Genomic DNA, 13670 nt, shown 5'->3' on the forward strand with positions numbered 1-13670 from the left:
TGGGGATGATTTGTTTTTATTTCATTAAAAGCTTTGGAATTGTCACTGATCACTTACTTGATATATAAATTAAACCTTTTTTTAAAAATGGAAGGTTTTAAGGACTGTAAAGTTTAATGAGGTGGATCAGGAGGAGGATATTTTGGGGGAAGTTCCTGTTACTTCTTGTACTCAGAAGAAGCTACCTTGAAGATCCATCACACCTCCATGCTTGCACTAGATGTCAACAATGGGTGAGGAGGGAAAGAATTGGGAAGGAAGGGGAGAAATACTGTAGATCAGAGCAACCAATGCCAGGATGCAACTCTGAATGTGGATTCTCTCTCCAGAAGTATGATACCTAACAACTGCTTAAGTTGCTTCTGGATCTTCTCTGTGTAAAACCAGCATCAACAAAACATCTTTAAAGCAATTAAAGTGACCAATGCATCTGCTTGGCTGTCAGTTGGCCCATTGGAAGGGGCAATGACATACTCAATTTGGTGGGATTCATCCAGCCATCTTTTCAGTCCTCCACTTTCTACTTCAGGGATCTGCCCCAGAACAGTGTAAACAATGTAAATATTTGAGTACATTGTAGTAGGACAAAACAAACCATTGTTGGTTGTTGATCCGGGTTTAAAGCTCTACCAAGAAAGGTCTATCTCTGTCTATATCTGCCTGTCACAACTACAAACTGGCATAGCATGTTGTGTGAACACAGTAATTGTATTTTGTAAGTCATGGTTTATGGCTCAGGTTATATGAACCCCAACTGCAGCTTGTTCAATACAGTGGAGTTAACTAAACCATAGCTTTACAGTGTCTGTAAATAGTCAGTCCTAGGTTCATACACTGTTCTAAGTGTATGAACCTTTGTTTACCATAGTTTATTGTTTTATAAACAGCAATGGCTGGGTTCACACATTTAGTAAACCACAACTGACTGTGATTTCTTTGTTGATCTAGAATGGGGTGAAGAGCAGTTTAGTGTTGGGAGGTGTCATTTAACATGTCTTTGAGATGGTGAGGGCTGCCATAGGCAGGCTGTATACAAAATGAATAGAGATGTTGTGACACCCACACTTGAGGGCAGTCAGGATTTTCTGCCTTTTTCTAGTTTGTAACGGGTGAATTCTTTGATTTTTAAAAGTATATTAAGCATATTTTATGGCTTACGTTTCAGAATCGTGGGAAACAGTGCTGCCTTGGGATTGCCCACTCCTGACTTTCTGGAAAAGAGCACAGTTGCTTTCTGTTTATTTCAGACCACATGTAATTAATTATTCTTCAGGAGCAGAATAGTGTTCCTGTGCTAGGAAGAAAAGGTGCTCTTATAGATTGTTTGCTTCCTCCTCTTCCAGCTTAATCTTGAATAACTGAAGCTCAATTCTTAGAAACTGTGCTGTGAATTGCAATCCTGCCATCTTCACTCTGTCTTGTTGTGGCTGTAGTGCCTGACATTATTACCTCTATTTGGTTGTCGCTAAATGCCTGAGGTAGCATGTCCAGTCCGCATCTTGTTTATTTGTCTTGCAGGCTGCATACCATCCTCTTTGCAAACCCAAGCTTTACAGACTCTTTATTTGGACTAGTTCTGTTAAAGATATGTCAACATCCCACCCAGGTCTGGTTCCACTTTTGTCAGGATTTATAATTTACTGCACTGCAGTGAATTGCGGTGCTGGCAACAGTGTGTTTGTTTGTTTGTTTGTTTGTTTTTACAGCTGGTGGAATCTGTCTATTTGCTTCCAAGTTCAGTTTTGTACCCACCAAAGAAATTCCATTTGACTTGAGTAAGCCCTAGAATTTGGCCATGACTGGAAAATATTTCAGCGGACTTTGAACAAGGTTAAAAGGAGTGCTCTAGGAAACCAGTAGCTGCCAAACGGACACAATCGGAAATGCATAAACAGATCCTCATTGAACATAATAAATGGCTTCCTTTTTAGAACTGGAGAGGTTGGAAAGAAAATCTATTCCCACATCCAAGTCAAATTAGATTTAGATGCTTATAATTATGGTTTAATAAATCCAACCAAATGGCACATTATAAAAGAGAAAAAGCACTGCATTTTGGAAAGGAGATTTATACAGGTGTCAGATGTACAACTTTTTTCATTATTATTATTGGTAATTGCATTGCAGCATTGGTCCAAAATCACAGCCTGAATGCACAAATTATTCTGATTCTTTCCTATCCAGAATTCTAAAAAAAAATGGAAAGAAATAGCAGTAGGCCTGCAAACCTATCAGGTATCTTACCAAGGTTAAAAAAAGAAGTGGTGGAAACTGAGGACATCATACCGTACATTAAGAATACTTTGTATAATAATATGATTCAGTATTCACTATACTTTTTTAAAAATTACAGTCAAGTCACGATTTCCCACATTAATTGTAAATGTTAAACTTCATAATTCTAAAACTCTACACAGTATGTTTAAACCATGTAATGCTGACATCAGATAAAGAATCAGGCTTTAAACACTGGATGTTTCCACTCATCAAGAAAAAATATTTTTTTAATGTGAAAGGAATAATTACTACTAGAGCCAGTTTGGTCTAGTGGTTAAGGTGCTGGGCTAGAAACCAGGAGTCTGTGAGTTCTAGTCCTACCTTAGGCATGAAAGCTGACTGGGTGACCGTGGGCCAGTCACTCTCTCTCAGCCCAACTCACCTTGCAGGGTTGTTGTTGTGGGGAAAATAGGAGGAGGAAGGAGTATTAGGTATGTTCACCGCCTTGAGTCATTTATAAAAATAATAATGGTGGGATAAAAATAAAATAAATAAATAAATATTCTACGGCATCGCCACACTAGCCCCATTCTATTCTGACGGTAAATGTTCAGTTTTCGTGTTTGTTTTTGAAAAATAATTAATGAACGCAGTATAATTCAGGAGTAGGCAACTTGATGCTCATAGCATCAGTACACCTGTACACATCTCTCTTAGGAACTGTCACTCTCTCTGCCCCCTCTGACCTCACTTTTAAAAAAGTTTCCTTCACTTTAAAAAAGATGGGAAGGTTGGTTGGTTATTAGATTGCTACAGTATGTTGCCGTCTTCCAAACTGGCTCTGAATGACTTTCAAGAAAAGATGATACATTAAAAAATAGGGAACAAAAGAATAAGAAACGATACTATAATAATGATGCCATCCACTGAGGCAGACCCAGACTAACATCTCCAAAGGCCTAATCAATTAGCCAGGTTTTTGCAGTTCTGAGGTCAGATTGGCATTCAGGCATTGTCTGTCAGGGGGAGAGGGGAGATTGATCTACCACTGGCTCTTGTGATATAAAAGAACAGACAATCAATGTATTATAAATAACACAATAATCCTATAATAATAAATTCATTTATTAATGGCTACCTGTCATTCCAAATCAAAGGCATGCTTGAACTTTGTGAAATGCAAGAATCAGGGCAAGAGGCAACTCAGGAGACAATGTGTTCCAAAGCAAAGGGACTACTACTGATATGCCTGCTTTCTGGTCCATACCCCATGCACCTCTGATGGGGGTTGGGATCTTTAACAGGCCTTCCCTAGACATTTGGACCTGTTGGGCAGAATCACATTTGGCAAGGCACTCTACTGTAGTGGAGTTGTCCCACTAATGGCCTGGTCACTGCATTCTGTACCATCTGCAGTTTCCAGGTTGTCTTCAAAGACAGCCCCACATAGGGTGCATAACAGTAGTTCAGCTGAATGGTTACCAGGATATGAGTTAACATCACTGAGTGGGGCTACAACTGGCTCACCAACTAAAGCCTGGCAAAGCCTACTCCCCAGCCATGGCTTGCGCCTGCTCCTCAAGCTGGATCTACAAGTCCAGAAGAATCCCCATGTAATGGACCATTTATTTCAAAGGGAGCACAACCCAATCATGAGTAACTACTGAGAACAATGTTACCAAATTATTCTGATGTTTATGGACAAGTAGCTATGCTGTCTTGGTATGATTTAATCTGACCTTGTCTCTCCCTCGACAACCCCTAACAGCCTCCAAGCACCTGTTCAGGACTTCTACAACATCTCCAGCTCAGCCTGAATAGGTGATAATATCTCACCGCAAACTAGCAGATGACCTCTCTCAGCATTTTAGGTATTAAATAACATAGAGGAAAGCACTGAGCACATTGGAGTAACTTTCCCCAAAAAATGAAGGTTAGAGGCATGGCAAAATTTGTTACTATAGCCAGATTGAGAGATGGTTTCTTTAAAAGAGGGTGTACCCCAACTCTTTCAAGGCAGGTGACACAACACTCTCCCTCAGAGAAGCACTTACATCTCCCAGATCCAACAATACACACCTTGTCTGGCTGCCTGAAAGTGCCAGGAGGAGCATTAATTGAGCCCACAGGCAACAGAATTCATGCTATAGACTCTTCAAATTCAAGAAGCTCAGAAGAATCTGCAGATATAATACATGAATTGATGCTTCGCTGCTCTTATTGCCAAGTATGCTTAAATTTGAGGTCCTGCCAGTGCTTGATCACATTCATCTTTAGGTTTGCACCACTATCACTCAAGGAGTCTTTTCAGTTGCTTTATTTTCCTCAGTCCCTCAGTCATATTTAATATCATATTTAATATTAATAATTTTGCAAAGCACCAGAAGGGTTATTTAAGGGTATATTTTCAGAAGTGTATTGTTGGTGAGCAGATGCTCAATTCATGTGGAAACCTATAATCTGTGTGGATGATATTTCTCTGTCTTTCTCTGACTCTCATAGGAAAGGACTCTGAATCAGCAGCCAATAAAAACAACTTCAGCTCTGAGAAACATCATTAAAACCAGAGCACAGATGGCATTTAACGCCCAACACATTACAGTGAACGCTGTCTTCTGTTTCATCAACATGTTGAAGAGGTTATGGGGAAGCTGATACATTACTGCACACGTGGCTTTCTTGGCCAATATAAAGAGCTTTGGGGAAGAAGTTTTACAAACTGTTGCCACTATAACTGGTCAAAATATTCTGTTCTGTGGTACAATGCTTCTCTCTTTATTAATCGTTACTTGAAGTAATACAAATTACAATACAATTACATCTTCTTGAAAGACAGCAGCAAATTTTTCCTGACAAAATTGGATGCCAACCAGTACAGAACTTGGCTCTCTCTGAAAAGTTAACCCGCAGGATTAAAAAATTGAGAAACATGAATCACAAAGCCACAGTTGTGGATGTACTGTCTGCTTTTATTTTGTTTCACATTCATCGTACATCAGTCAGCTGTTGTTAAGTCAGTCTTCTAAAGTCAGTTCTTATTATTTTCAAATTATACTGCCAAGCTTCCTTGTTTGTTGTGGATTTGTTTTTGATGCATTATGGATTTCATGAGAATAGTTTGGTTTCAACTTTCATTTTAATAAAATTTTAAAATAGTGTGCCCACTGATCCAGTTCTTTAAACAAGTTCTAGTTTCAGTTCATTCAAAGCATTCTAAAATATTCTTTTTGCTCACAATAAGGCTTCTGAAAGTAAGATTGGAACTGTAGATGAAATATACAGCAGGATGCTCACAAAGAATTATTGTTGCAATCTCCAATCTCGGAAATAGCAAAAGCACTCAGGATTGCTAGTTCTGCATTTGAATACAGTCTGATTACAGAATGTGCAGGTGAGAATGTTGTAATAACAGCTTGTAGGTGCCAGAATACCCAGCTACTACAGGATAGACAGGAAGCAAGGCCTCCTGGCTCTTTTGAAAATTCAACTATGCTTGGTTCTGAAATCCTTCATCATCTCCATGCAGCCCCATCAAGATAAGCTTTTTATAACTTTGTGAACTGCAGCTTCAATTTATTTTTCTTCTTTTCCCTTCCTCACCTTTTACAATCTGATGTGTTATGCTTTTTTTAGATCATAATCCTGTTTCTTTAAATTGAATTTACATAATTTGCTCTGGGAATCTTTCCAGATGAAGAGTGGGGTATAAACACTTTAAAAAGTAAATAATTTTCAGCAGTATCCTCTAAAATATTATCATAAATCATATTCTGATTTGGTAGTATCATATAGATTGTTCAGTAGTGTCAGAGTATAACTTAATTTTATGAATGTGAGGAAACAGATCTGAATAACACCAATAATCTAATAATAGAAGTCTCCTTCTAGAAAAAAATAGTATGCAGAGGAATGGAAATATTTTTAAAAATGCATGTTAACAACTGGATCCTGCAACTAAAAGTTGTAGGGTATGCTTCAAATGTTCTGAAGCATTCCCTCCAAGCATATTCCTTTTTTTCCTATAAGAATTTTATTAAGTTTCAAACAAAGATAAAAGCTACATAAAAACAAAAAACTACAAAGAAAAAAAGAGAAAAAACTAAAAAAGTGTAGAAACACAAGATTTTTTTTTAATTACCAAAAGAGATGACTTCTGACTTTTAACAGCAAGGATATCCAAAAATTTCCATAATGAATCCCTTACTCTGTATTAAACCAAAATCACATTATTTCTATAAATCATTCCTTTTTTGTACATTATAAAAATCATTAAGAAGTTACTCCCTCCCCTTATATTGAAATAAAAAAAAATTCATATGAACCTCCTAAACAACTTCCCCCACAAAAGATAGCACTTATTTAATTATTCCCTTCCTACTACTATTCTATACATTTCTGTCTACTATAATAAAAATCAAACTAAAAAGCACATAAATTGTCTGCCATTAAACTTAATAGTTCAACAATTTTAATAATCTTAATCATATTAAATCCAAAACCATCCAAATAGACATTTTTATTATACCTTAATAATCTTAATCAAATCATTAAAGATAAATGAAATCAGCCAAACCCTAAAAGCAATCCAGATAAATATTCCTAAACCCTTATCCCACTTCAAAATAAACCAGAGCAGTTATATATCCCCACAATACACACAGAGCTTTTCTCTTGAAAAAATCAAACAGCCCAACTTCCCCCCTCAAAAATTCTGACTTCTCTTCAGGAGACCTCCCATACATAATAACCCCTTCTTTTCCATGGCATTCCACCAGAAAATCAGTTGTGGCTTGCAACTAGTTCTCTCCCTTAAATTTCTCCAACTCGACTATCCAATCTTCATTCAGTATTTCAAAAGAAATCCCAATCTCACTTTTAGAAGAGACATTTCTGTCACTATTACATTCATCAGTTTCATCCATGACATCCCCATCCAGATGACACATTTTAGACCTCATATTTTCCACAATGTCCTGAATGCCTTGCATAAAAATTTGGTAGGAGTCAGAAAGAATCTGTTTAAAATCTTGGTGGAAGTCATAGAAAGTCTGTTTAAAATCCTCCATGTCTCATGCAGTAGATTATGGTGCCCCCTAGGAGCTAAACCAGTGAAAGTCAAAGATATGAAAGAATTCCAGACTGTGTTTACACAAGTGAAAGTGAAAGAGCAGACAGTTCCCCAGGGAAAATAGAAGCAGAAAAGTGAAAGTTCAAAACAGCCGATTCAACATGTAGGAAAATGCTAATATCTTCAAATTTAATACAAAAATAGTAACAGGGAGAAAATCATTTACTCTCAATCCTCCTTAATATTTGGAGGGAAAACAAAGTCTGAAACTTAAAAAGAGTTTTTTAAAAAAATTAATCCCCAAAATAACAATAAGCACCAAGAAAGCCCACTTCTCCTTGCTGTAGAAAGCCTCTCTTAGGCTATGCAAAGTTAAAAGAAATATAAATAGGGTAATTTAGAAATGGGGTGGCTGGTCTTAGTGTCCCTTTAAGGCTACAGTGCAGCTTGGAAATGGTGATGTCCCAGCCTCCCGTTTAGCTTTTACCAGTCAAGCGCTAATGCTGTTTGTGTTCTTCTGGCTGCAAGCAGCTGTCTGGAAGGCAGGTGGGGTGATTCCAGGTGTTTTCCTTTTTCCTGAAAAACACTCCTGGGCTTCAGGAAAAACTTGCCTGAGCCTGAAAAAACTGCCGCATTGTCAGTTCTGCCCGCTGAGCTTGTGGGCACAGCTGTTCAGTCTGCCATGTCCCCACTGGAAGTCCCTCCAAGCATATTCCATAGATACTTCCATTTTTCACTTTTCAGTGTCACTCTGCATTTCATATTATTGAGCATGCTCATTCATAGGATTTGGGGTAGGGGAAGTTAAGAAGGAAGACTGCCTCTTAGGGATGTGTGTGTGCTTGTGTGTTTTTTTTTTTACTGGGCACATTGGCATTTTGGATTTTCCCCAAACCTGCTCACACTTCCTTCATTTCACTGTGGCCCTGTTTTAGTTAAAATCTTGGTAACAATAACCAAATTCCCTGTTAAAACTAAATTATGTCATATATTTTGCCAGTGGTCTTAAAACAAAGCTGTTTTGCTAGTTTCATCTTGCATACTACTTCCACAACTGAATCTTACTTCCCTTAAACTGAAGAGGATGTAGGGATTCAACACAATAAAGTCAGCTATTTTTATCCAAAGACACTACCAGACTAAAAGTTTTATGTTCCTTTCACAACAGATGTTATTTTCAGGACTGTTCTCATTATTCTACTTTTTCAGATGTAGATTTTAATTTTACTGCTAAATAAATGAGTTGCTAGAAAAATCACATCCATAAGAAGCTCTATCTGGATTACAATTAGAATACCTTTCTGGGTAAAACAACATCAGTTCCAGTAACTGCATCTAACTGGAACATTCCAGTAATCAGAATGGCTGAGAGTCCATGATACATTGAAATAAGAACAGAGATGTTCCAACAATATTTTAATTGTGCAATTAACTTTAGACGATGCTCAGAATCCAGGATCGAGCCACCAGATGATGATAATATTGTTCCATTTTTACTGCATATTTTTTTTATACTTGCTTTCCTAATGAGATAAATGTATCAACTTGTGAGACTAAAAAAAGAATAGCACTGGGGGGTATTCTACTTTTCACCTCTCTGCATATTGGACAGCACATGAAGACAACTCACAAATTCAACTTCAAAGAGTGTGGAATGTGGCAGCTGAAACTGTAACAGGTACAGGCAGGTAAAATTATATTGGTGGTGGTGAAAGGTCCCCTGTGAGTCATGTCTGACCCTCTGGGGGGACGCCGCTTTCGTGATGTTTTCTTGGCAGACTTACATTGATTCTAAAACAGCTGCCCTAACCATCTCTTTGCTTCCAAGCCCGGTGCAAAGTGCTTATCTTTAAAGACTTACTTCAGGCGCAGGATACTTACATAAGTTCCATTTCTTGTACTAGTCTGATTTCATCTGAAGATCGGCTGGGTTCTCCAAATACCCCTGGTACGTTACGTGACGTGCAATTGCTTGTTTTGTTTTGATGCTCCAGTTGTGGAACACCTCTCCATGGAGATACACTTTTCAGAGCTACCAAAATAAAAAAAATTATTTATAATTATTGTACAATGATAAAGTCTATATTATAAACGTATTGATATGTATTTCGTATTTACATATAATATAAATATGTGATAGAATTATAAATATATATAGTTTATTTATATGCATAGATAGATAGTTAGCAGGGGGAGTAACAAAAGGCAAGATGAGGGTGGTGATCACACGATTGTAGCCCCACCTCTTTTATTTGTGCATCAAAATGGGTGGGCCTCTATCATATAGCTGCAATCCATTTTTGACCCCTCAATGGATGGTGCTGTAGACAGATAGGTACTTGTTGTTAGCCTGCATTAATCCACTGCAGAATAAAGGTCTCTTATCTGAAGGTTATGGGCTGTAATATACAGTACCATTCTGGTCCAATGCAAGTTGGTAGATAGATCTTTTTTGACTTCCCAGGCCAGGCCTCAGAGGGAGTGACCAGGCCAGCTGCCCAATCAACTTCTGTACCTAAGGGAGAACTAGAACATGAGTCTCTCCACTCCTAGTCCAGCATGATTTATACATGTATGTGTGCATAAATATTTGTAATATATAGCCCAGAAATATTAAAAGGATTAAAAGTTTGTTGATGTATGTGATGTTATACATTTCTTGCTTTCACTTACCATAGCTGTGTTTTATCATTTAATGTGTTTTTATTTTATATCGTAACTATTTATTTCATAGTGAGCCAGTTGGATGCAGTGGTTAAGGCATCAGGCTAGAGGCCATGAGTTCTGGTCCTGCCTTAGGCACAAAGCCAGCTGGGGGAGCTTGGGCCACTCACTCTCTCTCAGCCCTAGGAAGAAAAAGGCAGTGGCAAACCACTTCTGAAAATGCTACCGAGAAAACTGCAGGGATATGTCCAGGCAGTTGCCAGGAGTCAACACTGACTTGAAGGCACTATATACACATGTACATACATACAGATAGTCCTTGACTATCGACTGCCTTGTTCAGTGACTGTTTGAAGTTACGATTGTGCTGAAAAAATAACTTTACGACCAATGCCCGCATTTACAACCTTTGCAGCGGCCACGAGCATGCCACGCAAGCAGCCCGGTATATTCCCAGTTGTGTGCCTGCTTACTCTCTTGTAATCCCTTCCTCTCCAATGAATGTCAATACATACATTAATTCCGTCCTTGTTAATTATCCCGGCGCTGGGGTGAGCATTCCAAAGGGAGGGGGAGTGGTTAGGGGCAAACAAAAGGGGACGTTGTGAAACTGATTAGTTTTTGTCAGTTTTGAGCCAGCTTTAGCAGCACCAGGTTGAGTGTTCAGAAGGGCAGGGGAGGGGGAAAAGGAAAGCACAGTCGTGGTCACATGATTTCCCACTTAGCAACCACTTTGCTTAGCAATGGAATTGCCAGTCCCAACTTTGGTCACTAAATGAGGACTACCTGTAATTATATGGGAGGGGTTAAATTAAATTTTATCAGCCTAGCACTAAGGTAAAATATTAAATATGTATGTATGTAAGTGTGTGTGTGTTTATATAACTTGAGCATAAAAAGGTTTCCCTTGACGTAAAGTCCAGTCGTGTCCGACTCTAGGGGGCGGTGCTCATCTCCGTTTCAAAGCCTTGGAGCTGGCGTTGTCCATAGGACACTTCCGGGTCATGTGGCCAGCATGACGACTCGGAACGCCGTTACCTTCCCGCCGAAGCGGTACCAATTAATCTACTCACATTTGCATGTTTTCGAACTGCTTGGTGTGCAGGAGCTGGGACGAGCAACGGAGCTCACCCCGCCACGCGGTTTCGAACCGCCGACCTTCCGATCGACAGCTCAGCGGTTTAACCCGCAGCGCCACCGCATCCCTGAGCATAAAATATGGTACCAAATTTACACATTCAGTGCTTAGGATTTTACAAAAATCCAGAATTTGTATCAAGCATCTTAGCAAATCTTTCTTCCTTCCAAACAACCCTTCCGCTATTTTGTTCCAAAGGCATATTAAGTCTGGACTGTTACACTAGATCACAATGTGTTTGGTTTGGCTTTGACTTAATCCCACTGTTCTGTAATGCACTGCTAAACAAAATTTAGAGCAGCATACTATCCAAGCTGAGGCAAATAATTTATGTGTAAATAGACCATAATTTAGCATGATGCATGATCCTAGCCTGTTTCTTCATTTGTTAAGGCTACTTGTATCTGAGTATATAACAATGCAAATTTTAATGCCAAATATTATTTAAGAATAGCAGAATTGAGCAGAAAAAATACAAATGCACCTTCCTGGAAGATTATTTTAACATTTAACAAATTAGTTTGATGTCCAATTATCACATTATCAACTAGACAAAGAAAAATCTCCTAACTAGTTCTTATACCTTTAACAACAGCTTTAAAAGCAATTAAAAGCAGACAAGGTATCACATCATGATAACATTAGTTTCAGATTATTTTACTGGTAAAAAGATTGTTCCAAGCCCCAATGATTTAAAAGCTGGCAACTGCAAGTTACCTCACAAGTTATTTATTAAACTTGCATTTTGCCTAACTATCAACATTAGGCAGCTCATAACAATAAAAAAATTACAATAAATTCAATAAAACTTAAACAATAAAGATAGATGGCAAGTGCAATGAAATGAGGGTCTTCCTCGACATCTCCCCCATTCCACTCCATCTACAGCTTTATTTGAACTTTCAAACTGAAAAATAGCACACTTAAATAACTATTTCCAGAAAGAGAACCAGATTAGCAGGTTTTGTAAAATGCGTGACTTTTCTCCTGGCCCTCTCAGAGGGGCCTGGGACATTTTCAACTTTTGAAAGCCCTAAGCCATACCTGAAATGTGGGCAGATACAGATGAAAGAAATCATCCACTGAAGGCAGACAGGAGGAACAAGATGTCTCTGCTGTGAAGTTTTCTGCCTCAGTGCCAGAATGAGTCAGTCTTGGGTAAAAAACACAATTTGTTCCTTGATGGAAAGGGCATCTATGAAAGAAATGCTCCACTTTGACTGGGATGGGTAAAAAACAGCTACAGGAGTGGAAATCACATCAAAATGTCCTTTGGCATCAAAATGTCCTAAATCAGCCCCGGATAAGTCTACATTTTTTATGATAAGTACAGTGACCAAACATCCTTTATTATAAAGGACAGTCCTTTATTTCAGAAAACTGTCCTTGGATTTGTTAAATTTACTTATTTTCTTGAATTTTCCTTTGTAAAGTAAAGCCATCAGATTGGAAAAAATCAACTTATATCCCCATACCAAAAAAGGGAAACACTAAAGAATGTTCAAACTATCGAACAGTGGCACTCATTTCACACGCCAGTAAGGTAATGCTCAAGATCCTGCAAGGTAGACTTCAGCAGTTCATGGAGCGAGAATTGCCAGATGTACAAGCTGGGTTTAGAAAAGGCAGAGGAACTAGAGACCAAAAAGCGAATATCCGCTGGATAATGAAAAAAGCCAGGGAGTTTCAGAAAAACATCTATTTCTGTTTTATTGACTATTCTAAAGCCTTTGACTGTGTGGACCATAACAAATTGTGGCAAGTTCTTAGCGGTATGGGGATATCAAGTCATCTTGTATGCCTCCTGAAGAATCTGTATAACGACCAAGTAGCAACAGTAAGAACAGACCACGGAACAACGGACTGGATTAAGATTGGGAAAGGAGTACGGCAGGGCTGTATACTCTCACCCTACCTATTCAACTTGTATGCAGAACACATCATGCAACAAGCTGGCCTTGAGGAATCCAAGGCTGGAGTTAAAATCGCTGGAAGAAACATTAACAATCTCAGATATGCAGATGATACCACTTTGATGGCTGAAAGCGAAGAGGAACTGAGGAGCCTTATGATGAAGGTGAAAGAAGAAAGTGCAAAAGCTGGCTTGCAGCCAAACCTCAAAAAAACCAAGATTATGGCAACCAGTTTGATTGAGAACTGGCAAATAGAGGGAGAAAATGTAGAAGCAGTGAAAGACTTTGTATTTCTAGGTGCGAAGATTACTGCAGATGCTGACTGCAGTCAGGAAATCAGAAGACGCTTAATCCTTGGGAGAAGAGCAATGACCAATCTCGATAAAATAGTTAAGAGCAGAGACATCACACTGACAACAAAGGTCCGCATACTTAACGCAATGGTGTTCCCCATAGTAACATATGGCTGCGAGAGCTGGACCATAAGGAAGGCTGAGCGAAGGAAGATCGATGCTTTTGAACTGTGGTGTTGGAGGAAAATTCTGAGAGTGCCTTGGACTGCAAGAAGATCAAACCAGTCCATCCTCCAGGAAATAAAGCCAGACTGCTCACTTGAGGGAATGATATTAAAGGCAAAACTGAAATACTTTGGCCACATAATGAGAAGACA

This window comes from Candoia aspera, chromosome 2 (genome assembly GCF_035149785.1).
Source record: "Candoia aspera isolate rCanAsp1 chromosome 2, rCanAsp1.hap2, whole genome shotgun sequence".
Lineage (NCBI taxonomy): Eukaryota > Metazoa > Chordata > Lepidosauria > Squamata > Boidae > Candoia > Candoia aspera.